Genomic DNA, 22,521 nt, shown 5'->3' on the forward strand with positions numbered 1-22,521 from the left:
CGTATCGGTCCTAGACGATTTTCGACGTGATATCACTGTAATATAGACGGTTTCTAACAATATATATCATAACACCAAACTCGCTACAATTATTATTTATCGAGTTATTAGCAAATAATGGACGGATGTACTTCTCCGTCGACAAAACTCTGGAAATTTTTCTAAGTCCCACCGCTAAGAGGAAACTTTTTCCGTATCGGTCCTAGACGATTTTCGACGTGATATCACTGTAATATAGACGGTTTCTAACAATATATATCATAACACCAAACTCGCTACAATTATTATTTATCGAGTTATTAGCAAATAATGGACGGATGTACTACTCCGTCGACAAAACTCTGGAAATTTTTCTAAGTCCCACCGCTAAGAGGAAACTTTTTCCGTATCGGTCCTAGACGATTTTCGACGTGATATCACTGTAATATAGACGGTTTCTAACAATATATATCATAACACCAAACTCGCTACAATTATTATTTATCGAGTTATTAGCAAATAATGGACGGATGTACTACTCCGTCGACAAAACTCTGGAAATTTTTCTAAGTCCCACCGCTAAGAGGAAACTTTTTCCGTATCGGTCCTAGACGATTTTCGACGTGATATCACTGTAATATAGACGGTTTCTAACAATATATATCATAACACCAAACTCGCTACAATTATTATTTATCGAGTTATTAGCAAATAATGGACGGATGTACTACTCCGTCGACAAAACTCTGGAAATTTTTCTAAGTCCCACCGCTAAGAGGAAACTTTTTCCGTATCGGTCCTAGACGATTTTCGACGTGATATCACTGTAATATAGACGGTTTCTAACAATATATATCATAACACCAAACTCGCTACAATTATTATTTATCGAGTTATTAGCAAATAATGGACGGATGTACTACTCCGTCGAGAAAACTCTGGAAATTTTTCCAAGTCCCTCCGCTAAGAGGAAACTTTTTCCGTATCGGTCCTAGACGATTTTCGACGTGATATCACTGTAATATAGACGGTTTCTAACAATATATATCATAACACCAAACTCGCTACAATTATTATTTATCGAGTTATTAGCAAATAATGGACGGATGTACTACTCCGTCGACAAAACTCTGGAAATTTTTCTAAGTCCCACCGCTAAGAGGAAACTTTTTCCGTATCGGTCCTAGACGATTTTCGACGTGATATCACTGTAATATAGACGGTTTCTAACAATATATATCATAACACCAAACTCGCTACAATTATTATTTATCGAGTTATTAGCAAATAATGGACGGATGTACTACTCCGTCGACAAAACTCTGGAAATTTTTCTAAGTCCCACCGCTAAGAGGAAACTTTTTCCGTATCGGTCCTAGACGATTTTCGACGTGATGTCACTGTAATATAGACGGTTTCTAACAATATATATCATAACACCAAACTCGCTACAATTATTATTTATCGAGTTATTAGCAAATAATGGACGGATGTACTACTCCGTCGGACGTTCGACGAAAATTTTTCTAAGTCCCACCGCCAAGAGGAAACTTTTTCCCTATCGGTCCTAGACGATTTTCGACGTGATATCACTGTAATATAGACAGTTTCTAACAATATATATCATAACACCAAACTCGCTACAATTATTATTTATCGAGTTATTAGCAAATAATGGACGGATGTACTACTCCGTCGACAAAACTCTGGAAATTTTTCTAAGTCCCACCGCTAAGAGGATGTCACGTTCCCGTGCATTTCATGCAGGAAACGCAACGAGTCGCCGCAAGCCGCACAGAAACCGCACTTCCGACGTTCCTGCCTGACGCTGAACGCGGCTAACCCCCACCACTCGCATGCCGCTGACCCCAAGAAGCTCTGTCTCTCTCGCACCAACACATAGGACCTCTCTCTCGCACGCGCAGGGTCTACCATAGTAACTCCGTCTCACTCGCACCCATGGTCAGCATAGGACCGCGTTCTCACTCGCACACGCGGCTATCGCTTTCTCTCTCGCACCCGCAGCTACAACCGGTTTGCGTCCCCCTCACAAGAGCGTTCCTGCCACGCGTCATTCACACAGGAACGATCCCGTTACTATTTCATTCATAAAGCTTTCACGTACGTCTCTCTCGCGCCCGTGAAGCTTGCGACGCGTTCTCACTCTTATGTCACGCGCAACCTAGAGTCCCGCGCTACACGTACGCACACATGTAAATATCCATTCATAAATTACATACATATACGTTCATTCATAAAATACATATATTATATACGACGATCATTCTCTTATTATTACGATTATATCTTCACTTACCTTCGTTAATTTACAATTATCTAAAGTACATTATTTAACAACATATATATATATTACATTATTATGCGTTCTTTATAATTATAATAATCATTTTGCGTCTTATTATTTATCAAACATATATATATATTGCGTTCTTTTACATACATCATGCGTTTTCTCACATATAACATGCGTTCTTATACATATATATATATATATATTACATACACGTTCTTTCATTCTTATAATTAACAACTTATTTTATATTGCGTTCTTTTATATATGTATATCTTAAAGCTACACCTCGCGTGGCGTTCAACAAACACTTCAAACTCGTACATTACCAACTGCCAGTAATATATCTACATTACAGATGTTACCGTTCGTCTCTCGGTTACCCACCGCCTACATATTATCATATCAGCGAACTTACCTTCAGCGTCTTACCGACAATCACGCCCTACCTAAAACACCAGCGACATCTCAGAAATCAGAGAGTAACTACGAAGTAGCTCTATCTCTCTCGCACTCGTAGCCCAGAACCTCTCACTCGCACTAGTTGATTCTCAGCGCTAGTGCTCTCGCACTCACACCAATGGCCAGTGCGCTCTCACTCGCACCCATTGCATCTCCCGTCTCTTTCTAAACAGATACCGCCTCGCTCGCACGCACAGCCGAATACAAGGCTAGCGCTTTCACTCTCGCAACCGCTCAGCATACAATCTCGCCATCTCTTTCACCCTTATCGCGCTCCGTCCTACTCGTTCTCACAGCCACTGTTGCTTTTTCTCCCTCCGTACCTTTTAGTTCCTTTTCGGGAAAATAGATGGACAAGGCCCCAACATTCTTTCTCGCTACAAAAATTGACCCCTCTTAGATACACCCTCAAGGACCAGCTTTCTCGCTGCTGAAAATATCCGACCTCCCCTATAAGTATCCTAGCGGCGAAAGCCGAAATCGGAAAAGATCTCTACAAGCGACCGCTTAGACATCTCGACCCCAGCCTCCCGATCTTGCTCTCGGTGCGTGTCACTAGCACGAGGACGCAGACGAAGACGCTGCCCCATAGTTAGGAATTCATTAAAAGCACAAGTAATGACCGGTGTCATAATCTCGCGAAATCCAAAGACGAAGAAGAAGACCAGGCGCGGAGGACGCCGTTACCAGCTTAATCAGCTAAAGAAGCTGCTGTTTCAATCCAGTCCCGGAGGACTAGGAAAAGAAGAAGACGACATCGCCAAGGAAGAAACATCATCGCCACCCATCGAGCCACTCCCCCTTCCCACCTGGAAGCTCACCCCCATTTCTCTCCCTTTAACGAGCGTTCCAGATATTAGCAAAGCCGTAGAAGCAGACCCCCGCATCAAATATTATTCACACAAATTGTTCCCCGTTCCCCCGTCGAAAATATTGTAAATAGTTTAATTTTAAGATAGTATTGTAGGGATCTTTTGTGCATAGGGATCAAAGACGAAAATCAAAGCAACAACATTTAATGATACAGATTATATATGGTTATGAAAAACAAAAATTAAACAACATGAACTCGCTCGATCGCTTTCTCACTCCAAAACTCGCTCTCTCTCTCTAAACTCGCTTCTCGACCTCTCGCACGACTCTTCACGCCTTCATTCATACCAATAACATACACATGTACTCCGATCTACAATTCGTAGGACCCACGAGTCAAGGATCCCACACTCGGCCATCCTGCACGATATCTGTCCCCAGATATGTTTATTTATTCTTCGACTGATGAGATGTCGCTAGCCTCATCAATCCAGGGCTTCATATATTCTGCCGAAGTTGACGTCTGCTGCGGACCCTCGTGCTCGCCTACTTTATGTACAACGAAACGATCGTTCCTTAGAACTTTTGTCACACGATACGGACCTAAATATTTGGGCGCAAACTTCAAGCCCGGGCCGTATTGGGTTCTCTTTATGGCCACCAATTCGCCTTCTTTGTATTGCCGAGCCTTCTTCCTATGTTTATCGTAGCCACGACGATTCTCACGCTGAACTTTTAAAATACATTCCTTAGCTTGATTCCGCTGCTCTTCTCTGTTGCTTTGGAACATATCAATCCATTCCCTCTCTATCAATTCACGAATATCTGCGTTATTCTTCATTCTTGGGTGTGTCCCAAACAATAATCTAAATGGCGTTGTACCGATGCTTCTATGAGGTGTTGCATTTAAAAATTTCTGAGTAATATCCAAATAGCGATACCACTCATCCGGTTTGGGCGCAGACAACTTTGTTACTATTGGTATAAGTGTCCTATTCACACGCTCTACCTGTCCATTAGCTCTTGGCATTCCTGTCGTTATCAGACTGTGTTCTATTGCTTCTGATTTGCAATATTCTCGAAAATCATTTGAAGTAAAAGCAGTGCCACGATCAGAGATAATTTTCCGAGGATTTCCAAAAATCGCTGATTGTTTCTTTAAACGTTCTACTACTTCGGAGGTAGCTGTAGTTTTTGTGGCATACAACCACACAAACTTCGAAAATGCATCCACGACCACGAAAATATGCTTGTAACTCTTTCGTGTGGATGGCAGTGGCCCGAGATGGTCAATGTGATACACATCTAATGGAATATTCCCTTTGTCAATAGAATGTAAAAATCCTTCTTGTCTCCCATGTTTCTTTTCGGCTAGAATGCATGGAACACAATTGCGCACCACTTTCTCAACTTTTGATTTTAAGTCTGTGAACCAATAATCTTTTCTAACTAGAGTCTCTGTTTTTGAACTCCCGAAATGACCATTCTCGTGTACGCGTCGAATAATTTGCGATTGCATACTACGCGGCACTATTAGTTTCACGTCACCCTCAATTTCCTTAAACAACAGTCTATTCCGCAATACGAACCCACTTAATCGTTTTTCATTCACTCCTTCGAAAATCGGTTTCAAAGTCTCATCCTCACACTGCGCTTTACGAATTCTCGCAATTATGCTATCCTCGCATTCGTTCATTAACATACACTCCGGTAACGGATTTCGGCTTAACGCATCTACGTGTCTTAAACTATTTCCCGCACGATGTTCTATTTTATAATTAAATTCCTCTAATAAAAGAGCCCACCTCGCAACTCGAACACATAAATCTCTCTTACGCATCGTTAATGTAAACGCTTGACAATCTGTGATTATCTTAAATGGTATACCCAACAAGTATATTCTAAATTTTCGTAGGGCTTTAACTACTGCCAAAACTTCCAGCTCGTAACTAATATATTTCGATTCTGCTGGTGTCGTTTTTCCACTTGCAAAGTATACCGGATAAAACTTATTATCAATATTATTACGCTGCAAAAGAATTGCACCATAACCATGCATCGAAGCATCCGTATGTAGTTCAGTCTCCGCTTCTAATCTATATAATTTTAAAACTGGACTATTGCTCAATATAGTTTTTAACTTCGCAAATGCAAATTTTTCTTCCTCCCCAAAGTGAAAATTGACGTTCGATTTCAATAAGTTTGTTAACGGTCGTGCGATCACAGAATAGTTTGCGATAAACTTTCGAAAGTAACCAGCCAAACCTAAAAAACTTTGATTTTGCTTGAAATTTTGTGGTTGTGGAAATTTCATAACCGCCTCTGTTTTCCTTTCTGATGGACGAACACTTCCGTCTTCAATTATGTGCCCTAAAAACTCTACTTTAGTCTGCAAGAAGCTGCATTTCTTCCAATTGATCTTTAGACCAAATCCCTCCGCAACACGCACTACCATCTTTAGATTTTCTATACCAGTTTCAAAATCCGTTGAGGGAACAATTAGGTCGTCCATATAAGTCAAAACCTTTTTCTCGTTAATCAAATCTTTAAAAACAGCATTTATAAATTTCTGGAATACTGCGGGTGAATTACATAAACCAAATGGAACATAAGAAAATTCATACTGGCCATCCGGTACTATAAAAGCAGTATACTTCCTACTAACTTTATCTATAGGCACGTGAAAGAATCCATTCTTCAAATCTAACGTAGTAAAAATTCGTGAACCTTGCAAAGCGTCCAATTGGTCATCGATCAACGGTAACGGGTATCGATCTTTAATTATTTTCGTATTCAGTTTTCTATAATCTACACAAAGCCTGGTTGTACCATCTTTCTTTTTAACGAGTACCACTGGGCTAGCGTAATCAGAAAGAGATGGCTGCACGATATCGTCGGAAAGCCACTGCTTTATATGTTTATCTACTTCTCCTTTCTCAAAAGGGGACAAACGTCTAGCCTTCTGATAAACTGGTTCGTCATCTTTAAGTATTATGGACATTTTCACACCCGTTTCCCGTGTTTTAAGTGGTTTATAATCTCTAATCAGATCGTTAATGATGCTTCTATGCTTGGTATTCGAAATTTCTGATAAATCAATCTTGTTTGCTTCGTCTATACAATCAATTTTGTAAATTTCGGGTATATTACCTTGAGACTGGTGTTCTTTTTCAACGCTACGGATAGAAATTACACCCCCTTTGATATTTATCTCCACAGTGTTCAAAAAATCTGTACCAATTATTAAATCATGCTGCATTAATGTATCAGATATTACCCAGATATTGATTGGATATTCACTACCATCGATCTCTATTCGTGCGTTGAACTGTCCTATCGTCTTATTAGCTTGAGATCCAATTCCGCAAAATTTAATTTCTCGTCGTACTAATGCTGGCGACCCTATTCTTACGTACTGTTCTGCACGCATTACCGACAAATCGCTACCGGTATCAACTAATGCCGCTAAACTCTCTCCATTCATCCTTACATTCTTGTAGTATTTTTCGCGCGTATACTCTGAAAAATTACAAATGGCATTCACATCATCTTTCTTTGGACAATTTGCTGCCACGTGGCCAAACATCTGACATTTAAAACACTTCGCGCCGCGATTTTTTAAAGGACAGTTCGTGCTGTAATGATTTTCCATACCGCAATTAAAGCAACGATTGACATTTCTGGGTACTTCCCTTCTCTCGCCTCTCGGTGACGTAAACCTCTCGTTCTCCCTCGGTGGTCGCAACGGTCTCTCTTCCACTCGCATCGGTCCATACGCTCTGTCATCGAATCTGGGTTGACGGTACATCCTTTCTTCTTCCCTCGGTGGTTGAAGCGTCTTCTCCTCCGTCCTCCATGGTCGGAATGTCTTCTCCTCTGCTCTCCGTGGTTGATACGAATTTTCCTTGGCCCTCGCATATGATGCATACGTCGTCGGCAAGAACTTCCCATACAACGACACCCCCTCGAACGCCTCCAACAATGATGTCTTCGTCTCCAGTTTTTGAGCGCGGGCAATGTTTCTTAATGTGAAATCTGGGATTCCCTCGATAACGTAGTCCACAACGTCTCTGTCACTCATGTTAAGACGATTTGCCATAATCACTTTCTCATGCATATATTGGCTAAATGCTTCCTCTCGTCTCCAAATACGCCGTTCAAACTCCTGCCGCAACCGGATCCTGTTTGGTTCGCGGTAAAACATTTCTCGTAAGCCTTTCAATAGTTCTTCGACTTGCATCGCGATGCATTCCGGTTTTGAGTGAAACCACTCGAACGCTTTTCCTCTTAAACGTGACGAAATAACCAGCCTCATTATTTCATCCGTCACCCGATATGTTGCCTTCAGTAATCGCACCTGTTTTTCCCACATTTCATATGTTTCCACGTTGCCATCGAAATAATTTAACATCTCCGCCACCATTGATGCAGTCACACGCGGTGTTATCTCGTCTTGTATTGTCGGACGAAATATATTAGCTGCCGGCCCATCGCCGCCGATTCTTAGTTGTTGCATATTTTTCAGAAATTCGATCTCTCTGCGTGCCAGGTTAAGTTCGTCTTCCTTCAATCTCTTCTCTCTCCGACAAAGTTCAATTTCTCGCTGCATGTCAGTCCACTCCATCTCACTCACACGATGGGTACCTGCCTCTCCTAACTGCCGATCTTCCTCGCGGCCTGACGATTCGGTTTCACTGTCCTTCGCCCAGTTACCCGATGGATCAGCTTCCATTAGTCGGTGTATTAATTCGGCTTTTACACCCGTTGTACCCAGTCCCATAGCCCGTAGCTTTTCTTTTAACTCTGATACCGTAAAGTCACTGGCAGATCTCATCGGTAAACTCATTGCGCAAACAAAAATAACCTACAATAAATCGCACTAATTAATTATACAAGTCACAAACTCTTATCGTCACAATTACGACTGTCACTCTTGCTTTCAATCCCTATTGAGCACTTTGATCCCTAATAATTGTCACTTTTCACACGAACGAATATCCCAACTCACGGATTTTCGTAGACACGGACGAGCCCCCAAGATTGTAGGGATCTTTTGTGCATAGGGATCAAAGACGAAAATCAAAGCAACAACATTTAATGATACAGATTATATATGGTTATGAAAAACAAAAATTAAACAACATGAACTCGCTCGATCGCTTTCTCACTCCAAAACTCGCTCTCTCTCTCTAAACTCGCTTCTCGACCTCTCGCACGACTCTTCACGCCTTCATTCATACCAATAACATACACATGTACTCCGATCTACAATTCGTAGGACCCACGAGTCAAGGATCCCACAGTATTAAGAGTCAGCCGATGTTATTTTTATACGTAAATAAATATTGTTAATACCAGTTGTGTCAAGAAACCTTGAGTATCCACCTCAACCTTCGTTGCTCCGTTTTGGTTCCTCCTCGGGCGAAATTGCGAACAGATCCGCCCTTACTCAGGCCTTGTTACAAACCTCTCCTATAGGAAAGGCTTAGCACGTAACAAGGAAACTTTTTCCGTATCGGTCCTAGACGATTTTCGACGTGATATCACTGTAATATAGACGGTTTCTAACAATATATATCATAACACCAAACTCGCTACAATTATTATTTATCGAGTTATTAGCAAATAATGGACGGATGTACTACTCCGTCGACAAAACTCTGGAAATTTTTCTAAGTCCCACCGCTAAGAGGAAACTTTTTCCGTATCGGTCCTAGACGATTTTCGACGTGATATCACTGTAATATAGACGGTTCCTAACAATATATATCATAACACCAAACTCGCTACAATTATTATTTATCGAGTTATTAGCAAATAATGGACGGATGTACTACTCCGTCGACAAAACTCTGGAAATTTTTCTAAGTCCCACCGCTAAGAGGAAACTTTTTCCGTATCGGTCCTAGACGATTTTCGACGTGATATCACTGTAATATAGACGGTTTCTAACAATATATATCATAACACCAAACTCGCTACAATTATTATTTATCGAGTTATTAGCAAATAATGGACGGATGTACTACTCCGTCGACAAAACTCTGGAAATTTTTCTAAGTCCCACCGCTAAGAGGAAACTTTTTCCGTATCGGTCCTAGACGATTTTCGACGTGATATCACTGTAATATAGACGGTTTCTAACAATATATATCATAACACCAAACTCGCTACAATTATTATTTATCGAGTTATTAGCAAATAATGGACGGATGTACTACTCCGTCGACAAAACTCTGGAAATTTTTCTAAGTCCCACCGCTAAGAGGAAACTTTTTCCGTATCGGTCCTAGACGATTTTCGACGTGATATCACTGTAATATAGACGGTTTCTAACAATATATATCATAACACCAAACTCGCTACAATTATTATTTATCGAGTTATTAGCAAATAATGGACGGATGTACTACTCCGTCGACAAAACTCTGGAAATTTTTCTAAGTCCCACCGCTAAGAGGAAACTTTTTCCGTATCGGTCCTAGACGATTTTCGACGTGATATCACTGTAATATAGACGGTTTCTAACAATATATATCATAACACCAAACTCGCTACAATTATTATTTATCGAGTTATTAGCAAATAATGGACGGATGTACTACTCCGTCGACAAAACTCTGGAAATTTTTCTAAGTCCCACCGCTAAGAGGAAACTTTTTCCGTATCGGTCCTAGACGATTTTCGACGTGATATCACTGTAATATAGACGGTTTCTAACAATATATATCATAACACCAAACTCGCTACAATTATTATTTATCGAGTTATTAGCAAATAATGGACGGATGTACTACTCCGTCGGACGTTCGACGAAAATTTTTCTAAGTCCCACCGCTAAGAGGAAACTTTTTCCGTATCGGTCCTAGACGATTTTCGACGTGATATCACTGTAATATAGACGGTTTCTAACAATATATATCATAACACCAAACTCGCTACAATTATTATTTATCGAGTTATTAGCAAATAATGGACGGATGTACTACTCCGTCGACAAAACTCTGGAAATTTTTCTAAGTCCCACCGCTAAGAGGAAACTTTTTCCGTATCGGTCCTAGACGATTTTCGACGTGATATCACTGTAATATAGACGGTTTCTAACAATATATATCATAACACCAAACTCGCTACAATTATTATTTATCGAGTTATTAGCAAATAATGGACGGATGTACTACTCCGTCGACAAAACTCTGGAAATTTTTCTAAGTCCCACCGCTAAGAGGAAACTTTTTCCGTATCGGTCCTAGACGATTTTCGACGTGATATCACTGTAATATAGACGGTTTCTAACAATATATATCATAACACCAAACTCGCTACAATTATTATTTATCGAGTTATTAGCAAATAATGGACGGATGTACTACTCCGTCGACAAAACTCTGGAAATTTTTCTAAGTCCCACCGCTAAGAGGAAACTTTTTCCGTATCGGTCCTAGACGATTTTCGACGTGATATCACTGTAATATAGACGGTTTCTAACAATATATATCATAACACCAAACTCGCTACAATTATTATTTATCGAGTTATTAGCAAATAATGGACGGATGTACTACTCCGTCGACAAAACTCTGGAAATTTTTCTAAGTCCCACCGCTAAGAGGAAACTTTTTCCGTATCGGTCCTAGACGATTTTCGACGTGATATCACTGTAATATAGACGGTTTCTAACAATATATATCATAACACCAAACTCGCTACAATTATTATTTATCGAGTTATTAGCAAATAATGGACGGATGTACTACTCCGTCGACAAAACTCTGGAAATTTTTCCAAGTCCCACCGCTAAGAGGAAACTTTTTCCGTATCGGTCCTAGACGATTTTCGACGTGATATCACTGTAATATAGACGGTTTCTAACAATATATATCATAACACCAAACTCGCTACAATTATTATTTATCGAGTTATTAGCAAATAATGGACGGATGTACTACTCCGTCGACAAAACTCTGGAAATTTTTCTAAGTCCCACCGCTAAGAGGAAACTTTTTCCGTATCGGTCCTAGACGATTTTCGACGTGATATCACTGTAATATAGACGGTTTCTAACAATATATATCATAACACCAAACTCGCTACAATTATTATTTATCGAGTTATTAGCAAATAATGGACGGATGTACTACTCCGTCGACAAAACTCTGGAAATTTTTCTAAGTCCCACCGCTAAGAGGAAACTTTTTCCGTATCGGTCCTAGACGATTTTCGACGTGATATCACTGTAATATAGACGGTTTCTAACAATATATATCATAACACCAAACTCGCTACAATTATTATTTATCGAGTTATTAGCAAATAATGGACGGATGTACTACTCCGTCGACAAAACTCTGGAAATTTTTCCAAGTCCCACCGCTAAGAGGAAACTTTTTCCGTATCGGTCCTAGACGATTTTCGACGTGATATCACTGTAATATAGACGGTTTCTAACAATATATATCATAACACCAAACTCGCTACAATTATTATTTATCGAGTTATTAGCAAATAATGGACGGATGTACTACTCCGTCGACAAAACTCTGGAAATTTTTCTAAGTCCCACCGCTAAGAGGAAACTTTTTCCGTATCGGTCCTAGACGATTTTCGACGTGATATCACTGTAATATAGACGGTTTCTAACAATATATATCATAACACCAAACTCGCTACAATTATTATTTATCGAGTTATTAGCAAATAATGGACGGATGTACTACTCCGTCGACAAAACTCTGGAAATTTTTCTAAGTCCCACCGCTAAGAGGAAACTTTTTCCGTATCGGTCCTAGACGATTTTCGACGTGATATCACTGTAATATAGACGGTTTCTAACAATATATATCATAACACCAAACTCGCTACAATTATTATTTATCGAGTTATTAGCAAATAATGGACGGATGTACTACTCCGTCGACAAAACTCTGGAAATTTTTCTAAGTCCCACCGCTAAGAGGAAACTTTTTCCGTATCGGTCCTAGACGATTTTCGACGTGATATCACTGTAATATAGACGGTTTCTAACAATATATATCATAACACCAAACTCGCTACAATTATTATTTATCGAGTTATTAGCAAATAATGGACGGATGTACTACTCCGTCGGACGTTCGACGAAAATTTTTCTAAGTCCCACCGCTAAGAGGAAACTTTTTCCGTATCGGTCCTAGACGATTTTCGACGTGATATCACTGTAATATAGACGGTTTCTAACAATATATATCATAACACCAAACTCGCTACAATTATTATTTATCGAGTTATTAGCAAATAATGGACGGATGTACTACTCCGTCGACAAAACTCTGGAAATTTTTCTAAGTCCCACCGCTAAGAGGAAACTTTTTCCGTATCGGTCCTAGACGATTTTCGACGTGATATCACTGTAATATAGACGGTTTCTAACAATATATATCATAACACCAAACTCGCTACAATTATTATTTATCGAGTTATTAGCAAATAATGGACGGATGTACTACTCCGTCGACAAAACTCTGGAAATTTTTCTAAGTCCCACCGCTAAGAGGAAACTTTTTCCGTATCGGTCCTAGACGATTTTCGACGTGATATCACTGTAATATAGACGGTTTCTAACAATATATATCATAACACCAAACTCGCTACAATTATTATTTATCGAGTTATTAGCAAATAATGGACGGATGTACTACTCCGTCGACAAAACTCTGGAAATTTTTCTAAGTCCCACCGCTAAGAGGAAACTTTTTCCGTATCGGTCCTAGACGATTTTCGACGTGATATCACTGTAATATAGACGGTTTCTAACAATATATATCATAACACCAAACTCGCTACAATTATTATTTATCGAGTTATTAGCAAATAATGGACGGATGTACTACTCCGTCGACAAAACTCTGGAAATTTTTCTAAGTCCCACCGCTAAGAGGAAACTTTTTCCGTATCGGTCCTAGACGATTTTCGACGTGATATCACTGTAATATAGACGGTTTCTAACAATATATATCATAACACCAAACTCGCTACAATTATTATTTATCGAGTTATTAGCAAATAATGGACGGATGTACTACTCCGTCGACAAAACTCTGGAAATTTTTCCAAGTCCCACCGCTAAGAGGAAACTTTTTCCGTATCGGTCCTAGACGATTTTCGACGTGATATCACTGTAATATAGACGGTTTCTAACAATATATATCATAACACCAAACTCGCTACAATTATTATTTATCGAGTTATTAGCAAATAATGGACGGATGTACTACTCCGTCGACAAAACTCTGGAAATTTTTCTAAGTCCCACCGCTAAGAGGAAACTTTTTCCGTATCGGTCCTAGACGATTTTCGACGTGATATCACTGTAATATAGACGGTTTCTAACAATATATATCATAACACCAAACTCGCTACAATTATTATTTATCGAGTTATTAGCAAATAATGGACGGATGTACTACTCCGTCGACAAAACTCTGGAAATTTTTCTAAGTCCCACCGCTAAGAGGAAACTTTTTCCGTATCGGTCCTAGACGATTTTCGACGTGATATCACTGTAATATAGACGGTTTCTAACAATATATATCATAACACCAAACTCGCTACAATTATTATTTATCGAGTTATTAGCAAATAATGGACGGATGTACTACTCCGTCGACAAAACTCTGGAAATTTTTCCAAGTCCCACCGCTAAGAGGAAACTTTTTCCGTATCGGTCCTAGACGATTTTCGACGTGATATCACTGTAATATAGACGGTTTCTAACAATATATATCATAACACCAAACTCGCTACAATTATTATTTATCGAGTTATTAGCAAATAATGGACGGATGTACTACTCCGTCGACAAAACTCTGGAAATTTTTCTAAGTCCCACCGCTAAGAGGAAACTTTTTCCGTATCGGTCCTAGACGATTTTCGACGTGATATCACTGTAATATAGACGGTTTCTAACAATATATATCATAACACCAAACTCGCTACAATTATTATTTATCGAGTTATTAGCAAATAATGGACGGATGTACTACTCCGTCGACAAAACTCTGGAAATTTTTCTAAGTCCCACCGCTAAGAGGAAACTTTTTCCGTATCGGTCCTAGACGATTTTCGACGTGATATCACTGTAATATAGACGGTTTCTAACAATATATATCATAACACCAAACTCGCTACAATTATTATTTATCGAGTTATTAGCAAATAATGGACGGATGTACTACTCCGTCGACAAAACTCTGGAAATTTTTCCAAGTCCCACCGCTAAGAGGAAACTTTTTCCGTATCGGTCCTAGACGATTTTCGACGTGATATCACTGTAATATAGACGGTTTCTAACAATATATATCATAACACCAAACTCGCTACAATTATTATTTATCGAGTTATTAGCAAATAATGGACGGATGTACTACTCCGTCGACAAAACTCTGGAAATTTTTCTAAGTCCCACCGCTAAGAGGAAACTTTTTCCGTATCGGTCCTAGACGATTTTCGACGTGATATCACTGTAATATAGACGGTTTCTAACAATATATATCATAACACCAAACTCGCTACAATTATTATTTATCGAGTTATTAGCAAATAATGGACGGATGTACTACTCCGTCGACAAAACTCTGGAAATTTTTCTAAGTCCCACCGCTAAGAGGAAACTTTTTCCGTATCGGTCCTAGACGATTTTCGACGTGATATCACTGTAATATAGACGGTTTCTAACAATATATATCATAACACCAAACTCGCTACAATTATTATTTATCGAGTTATTAGCAAATAATGGACGGATGTACTACTCCGTCGACAAAACTCTGGAAATTTTTCCAAGTCCCACCGCTAAGAGGAAACTTTTTCCGTATCGGTCCTAGACGATTTTCGACGTGATATCACTGTAATATAGACGGTTTCTAACAATATATATCATAACACCAAACTCGCTACAATTATTATTTATCGAGTTATTAGCAAATAATGGACGGATGTACTACTCCGTCGACAAAACTCTGGAAATTTTTCTAAGTCCCACCGCTAAGAGGAAACTTTTTCCGTATCGGTCCTAGACGATTTTCGACGTGATATCACTGTAATATAGACGGTTTCTAACAATATATATCATAACACCAAACTCGCTACAATTATTATTTATCGAGTTATTAGCAAATAATGGACGGATGTACTACTCCGTCGACAAAACTCTGGAAATTTTTCTAAGTCCCACCGCTAAGAGGAAACTTTTTCCGTATCGGTCCTAGACGATTTTCGACGTGATATCACTGTAATATAGACGGTTTCTAACAATATATATCATAACACCAAACTCGCTACAATTATTATTTATCGAGTTATTAGCAAATAATGGACGGATGTACTACTCCGTCGGACGTTCGACGAAAATTTTTCTAAGTCCCACCGCTAAGAGGAAACTTTTTCCGTATCGGTCCTAGACGATTTTCGACGTGATATCACTGTAATATAGACGGTTTCTAACAATATATATCATAACACCAAACTCGCTACAATTATTATTTATCGAGTTATTAGCAAATAATGGACGGATGTACTACTCCGTCGACAAAACTCTGGAAATTTTTCTAAGTCCCACCGCTAAGAGGAAACTTTTTCCGTATCGGTCCTAGACGATTTTCGACGTGATATCACTGTAATATAGACGGTTTCTAACAATATATATCATAACACCAAACTCGCTACAATTATTATTTATCGAGTTATTAGCAAATAATGGACGGATGTACTACTCCGTCGACAAAACTCTGGAAATTTTTCTAAGTCCCACCGCTAAGAGGAAACTTTTTCCGTATCGGTCCTAGACGATTTTCGACGTGATATCACTGTAATATAGACGGTTTCTAACAATATATATCATAACACCAAACTCGCTACAATTATTATTTATCGAGTTATTAGCAAATAATGGACGGATGTACTACTCCGTCGGACGTTCGACGAAAATTTTTCTAAGTCCCACCGCTAAGAGGAAACTTTTTCCGTATCGGTCCTAGACGATTTTCGACGTGATATCACTGTAATATAGACGGTTTCTAACAATATATATCATAACACCAAACTCGCTACAATTATTATTTATCGAGTTATTAGCAAATAATGGACGGATGTACTACTCCGTCGACAAAACTCTGGAAATTTTTCTAAGTCCCACCGCTAAGAGGAAACTTTTTCCGTATCGGTCCTAGACGATTTTCGACGTGATATCACTGTAATATAGACGGTTTCTAACAATATATATCATAACACCAAACTCGCTACAATTATTATTTATCGAGTTTTTGGTATGTGTTTTGGTTTGGATGTTAAATAGAGAATTCACCCAATATACCAATAAACATTTATTAAATGAACAACAAAAACTTAACGACGTAACAAGCAACAACAAATGAAATAACAATGAAACAACTGACGGCGAATGAACTGACAAACTGACTTTACAGACTGACCTGAACTAACGGACCTTACAGACCTACCTTTCATCCGTCAGAAACCGTGCTTATATCTAGTCCCCCGCGCCTCCAGAAATTTCCTTCGAACAAGGAAACTTCTGGAGTGGGGATGTCGCTTCCTGTACGTGCCCCTTGGAGAAAGTTCGTGTCCTTGCACCGAACATCCGTGTCCTGGCGAAAGTCAAGGGTTGGCGGCCAAATGTGCACGCCAAGGAAAAACCCCGAACCTGGTCGCCAAATGTGCACCCCAGGTAGGAACTGACTTCCGGCGACTAAGTGTGCGCTCGGGAAAAGCTTGGGCCTGGCGACCAAGTGCGTCCAAGGTCCCAGCCTGCAAACGACGCTCCTACCTGGGTCCGATGAACCCTTCTCCAAGGGGTCCGCCACATCACCCCCCTACCAGTGCCAACGACCCTAATAAACGAGATAATATATATACCTATATTCTACACTATTGCTGTATTCTACCGTGAATATAAATCAAAGTACTAACCCTAACCTACAATAATACAAACTTAACCACTACTGTTGGGTAACTACCTAAATACAGAATAACGAATAGAGTATATACAGAAACTCTTATTTCTAAAAAACGGCCTGGTACCTATCCGGAAATCGAACGCGCCTACCGCTGCGAGTTGTAAATCGCGCATCCGTTGGCGCTTGATCTCGATTGTTGACTCTACTTCTATTTTCGGTATAAACAATAATTTCGCTGTGAGGTACCTGACTATGGGGGCTTTGCTCGATATTGCTATTATTGTCATCGTCAGCCAATACAAACGCAGGTTTAATCCTGTCGATGGAAACCGTTACTCGTTTCCCACCGATATCTATTACGAAAGTTTTGTCGCCACGTTGCAGTACTTTATATGGGCCATCATATGTTGGATATAATGAGCTTTTTAACGCATCGTGCCGCAGGAACACATATGGGACAGTATCCAATTCTTTAAAAATGAATGTTTTGCGCTCGCCGTGTCGAATCACTGGGGAAGGTCTCACTTTCGACATTCGTCTCCGAAACTCTTCAACCCATACCGACGATGCTTCAATCCTGGACGAAACGAAAAATTCGCCAGGTAACCTGATACCTGTCCCATAAACCATTTCTGCGGCCGTTGCTCCCAAATCCTCTTTAACACTTGACCGTACACCGAGCAGGACCACAGGTAAGGTCTCTACCCAATCATCGGTCGCGTGGCATTTTATTGCTGTCTTAAGCTGACGATGAAATCTTTCCACCATACCATTTGCTTGCGGATGGTAGGCGGTCGTTTTAAGGTGGTCTGTCCCTATTATCTGTGCGAGCTCTTTAAACAGGTGCGACTCGAATTGGCGTCCCTGATCTGTTGTAATTCTCAAAGGTACCCCAAAACGTGCAATCCATGTACTAATAAAAACGCTCGCAACGGTTTTCGCGTCGATTTCTGCAATCGGTACGGCTTCCGGCCACCGCGAAAAACGATCGATCATAGTAAAAATATATCTAAAACCGCGACAATAGGGTAATGGACCAACTAAATCTATATGTACATGTTCGAATCTGCTGCCGGTGGTGTCGAAATTTCCAACCGGAGCGGACACATGTCTTGATACTTTCGCGCGTTGGCACTGGATACAACAACGCGCCCATTTTCTGCAGTCGACGTTAACCGATGGCCAAACGAACCGTCGCGAAACTAATTTCTGCGTCGTCCTAATCCCGGGATGCGACATCCCGTGCAGCGCATCAAAAATGCTGCGTCTCAAACAATTAGGAACGTACGGTCTGACCCATCCGTTAGCAACGTCGCATACTAAATAAACATTTTGGTCCGGAAAATATATTTTGTTCAACTGAAGGGATGTTGAATTTGTATTAAGCATTTCTGTTAATTCAAGATCGCTCTCTTGCTCTTTTGCTAAAACACTATGATCGGGAATTGCTGTAATTGCCTCTATCCTCGACAATGCATCTGCAACACTGTTGTCTATACCTTTAATATGTAATATCCGCGTAGTGAATTGTCCAATAAAGTCTAAATATCTAAATTGTCGAGGTGAACATTTATCCAAATTCTGTTGAAAGGCGAACGTAAGAGGCTTGTGATCGGTAAACAAAATGAAATTTCGGCCTTCTATAAAATGCTTAAATCTTTTTACCGCTATGTAAGCTGCCAGCAATTCTCGATCATATGCACTGTACTTTTTCTGTGCTTCCGTAAGGGATTTTGCGCTGAATGCCAATGGTTGCCAAATTTTGTCAACCTTCTGCTGAATCACTGCTCCAACAGCAACATCCGATGCATCTACCACGATGCTAATCGGTGCCCCTGGAGCAGGATGCACTAACAAAGTTGCATCAGCAAGAGTCGTCTTGGCTAATGCAAATGCTTTTTCACTTTCGCTAGACCAGGCTATAGTTTCCGAACTTCTCTTTGATCCCTTCAGTAAATTATTTAACGGATGCAAAATGTTTGCTACGTTTGGTATGAAACGGCGATAGAAATTAATCATACCTAGGAATCTACGTAGCTCTTTAATTGTTTGCGGACGCGGGAATTTGGTAATGCTATCGACCCGTTCAGCCATCGGTTTGACGCCTTCCTTATTCACCGAATACCCCAGGAATGAAATTTCCTCGACCCCGAAAATGCATTTTCCCGGGTTAATAACGACACCGTATTCTAAAAACCGGTCAAATAAAATTCTCAAATGTTTTTCGTGTTCCTGGTCGTTATTCGATGCAATAAGGAAATCGTCGACATACGCGTAAACAAAATCTAAATCGCGTATGATTCCGTCTACGAAACGCTGACACGTTTGCGCCGCGTTTCTCAACCCGAATGGCGTAACTAAAAATTCGAATAACCCGAATGGCGTCGCGATTGCCGTTTTTTCCACGTCCTGCGTCGCGACAGGAATCTGATGATACGCCCGAACTAGATCGATTTTCGAAAAAACTGACTTCCCGTGAAGTCTCTGCCCGAAATCTTCGATGTGTGGAGGCGTATATCTATCAGGTACGGTTCTCGCGTTTAGTGCTCGGTAGTCGCCGCACGGACGCAATGTCCCGTCCTTTTTTAAAACTACGTGTAACGGCGAGGCCCATGGGCTTTTGGAGGGACGGATAATGCCTTGCCGAAGCATGAGGTCAAATTCCGCCCTCACCTCTTTCAAACGATCCGGTGCCAATCGTCGTGGCTTACAATAAACCGGCGGTCCCGACGTTGTCTCGATATAGTGTTCCACGCTGTGTCTTACCGCTTTTCTCCTGAAGACCGGCGGGCGGGTCAACTCTGGATATTCCCTGAGTAGACCGTGGTACCTCGAATCCCCGGTGATGGTCCTTATTGTCGGCTCGCTCCCTGGTGCTGGTGCTCCTGCCACGAACAATGACGTTGTCGCGTCGATCAAACGTTGATGTCGAGGATCCACCAGTAGGTTATAATGCGCCAGGAAGTCCATTCCTATGATCGGGGTTTCCACATCCGCGATCACGAAATCCCATAGGAACTCCCGACGTAGCGAGAAACTCAATCGCATGGCCATGGTACCATACGTCTTGATTCTCGACCCATTTGCGGCACAAAGTTCATACGTGTCTTCTTTCACGCGCCGGTCCACACCTGAACGCGGGAAAACACACAAATCCGCACCAGTGTCTATCAAGAAACGTGTCTTCGTAATGGAGTCCTTTACAAATATCCGGCCGCTCTTAGGACCACCGCACGCAGCCGCCTCAGATGACGACGGTCCCGTTAGTTTTCCTGCCAATTGCAGGGTTTGATGCAACGGTGTGCGTCCTTTCCAAACTTGAAATGGTACTTGCATAGCCATTTATCGGTTTTCATTTTCTCGCGGATGGAAGATCGTGAGGAACTCCTTTGTCTTCTTGGGAAGAATTTCTTTCGCTCCCTGTCCCGTCCACGGGACAATGCATTAATCTGCATTTGCATTTCCTGCATTTTTACTAGGAGCATCTTCATATCATTGTTGTTTCCCTGGTGCTCCGACACTGTTGCCACCTTGTTCCTTCCAGGTTGGATCTCGTGGACCTTGTCTGCTATGGCAGCCAACGCGTCACCTGACGTTTCCTTAGTTGCCGCCAATACTTGTTGTGTCCAGACAGGAAGACGATTCTTCCATATCTCGGTCAGGAATTCGTCATTGACCGAGGTGCCCGCCAACTTCTTGATGTGCCTCCAAAATTGTGTTGGAGTCCTGTCACCAATTTCTTCGGCTTCTAAAAGTTTACGAACTCTTGTGCCGTCTGAGTCGGACAACCTCTTGATCAATGCTATTTTTATTTGCTCGTATTTGTCCTCGGCGGGAGGTTTGCAAATAATGTCTTCGACCTCTTCCGAGTATTTCAAGTCCAGTTGCGAAACCACGTAACCGAACTTCACCTCGTCCTTGGTTATTCCTCCGATCAAGAACTGGGATTCCAGGTGGTTGAACCAAAGTGCAACTTTTTCCGGCCAGAACGGCGGAATCCGCATCGTTGTGACGATCGCGGACGTCGTCTCACGACCCGTAGATCCCGAAGAGTTGTTCCGTGGATCCGTCATCGTTCGCTTGTTACGGACCGTATTCGCGCAAGAAACAAAAAATAATATACGTGCACAAACACGGGGTCACCAATTTGGTATGTGTTTTGGTTTGGATGTTAAATAGAGAATTCACCCAATATACCAATAAACATTTATTAAATGAAAACAAAAACTTAACGACGTAACAAGCAACAACAAATGAAATAACAATGAAACAACTGACGGCGAATGAACTGACAAACTGACTTTACAGACTGACCTGAACTAACTGACCTTACAGACTGACCTTTCATCCGTCAGAAACCGTGCTTATATCTAGTCCCCCGCGCCTCCAGAAATTTCCTTCGAACAAGGAAACTTCTGGAGTGGGGATGTCGCTTCCTGTACGTGCCCCTTGGAGAAAGTTCGTGTCCTTGCACCGAACATCCGTGTCCTGGCGAAAGTCAAGGGTTGGCGGCCAAATGTGCACGCCAAGGAAAAACCCCGAACCTGGTCGCCAAATGTGCACCCCAGGTAGGAACTGACTTCCGGCGACTAAGTGTGCGCTCGGGAAAAGCTTGGGCCTGGCGACCAAGTGCGTCCAAGGTCCCAGCCTGCAAACGACGCTCCTACCTGGGTCCGATGAACCCTTCTCCAAGGGGTCCGCCACAAGTTATTAGCAAATAATGGACGGATGTACTTCTCCGTCGACAAAACTCTGGAAATTTTTCTAAGTCCCACCGCTAAGAGGAAACTTTTTCCGTATCGGTCCTAGACTATTTTCGACGTGATATCACTGTAATATAGACGGTTTCTAACAATATATATCATAACACCAAACTCGCTACTACTATTATTTACCGAGTTATTAGCAAACAATGGACGGATGTACTACTCCGTCGGACGTTCGACGAAAATTTTTCTAAGTCCCACCGCTAAGAGGAAACTTTTTCCGTATCGGTCCTAGACGATT

This window comes from Halictus rubicundus, unplaced genomic scaffold (assembly GCF_050948215.1).
Source record: "Halictus rubicundus isolate RS-2024b unplaced genomic scaffold, iyHalRubi1_principal scaffold0408, whole genome shotgun sequence".
NCBI lineage: Eukaryota > Metazoa > Arthropoda > Insecta > Hymenoptera > Halictidae > Halictus > Halictus rubicundus.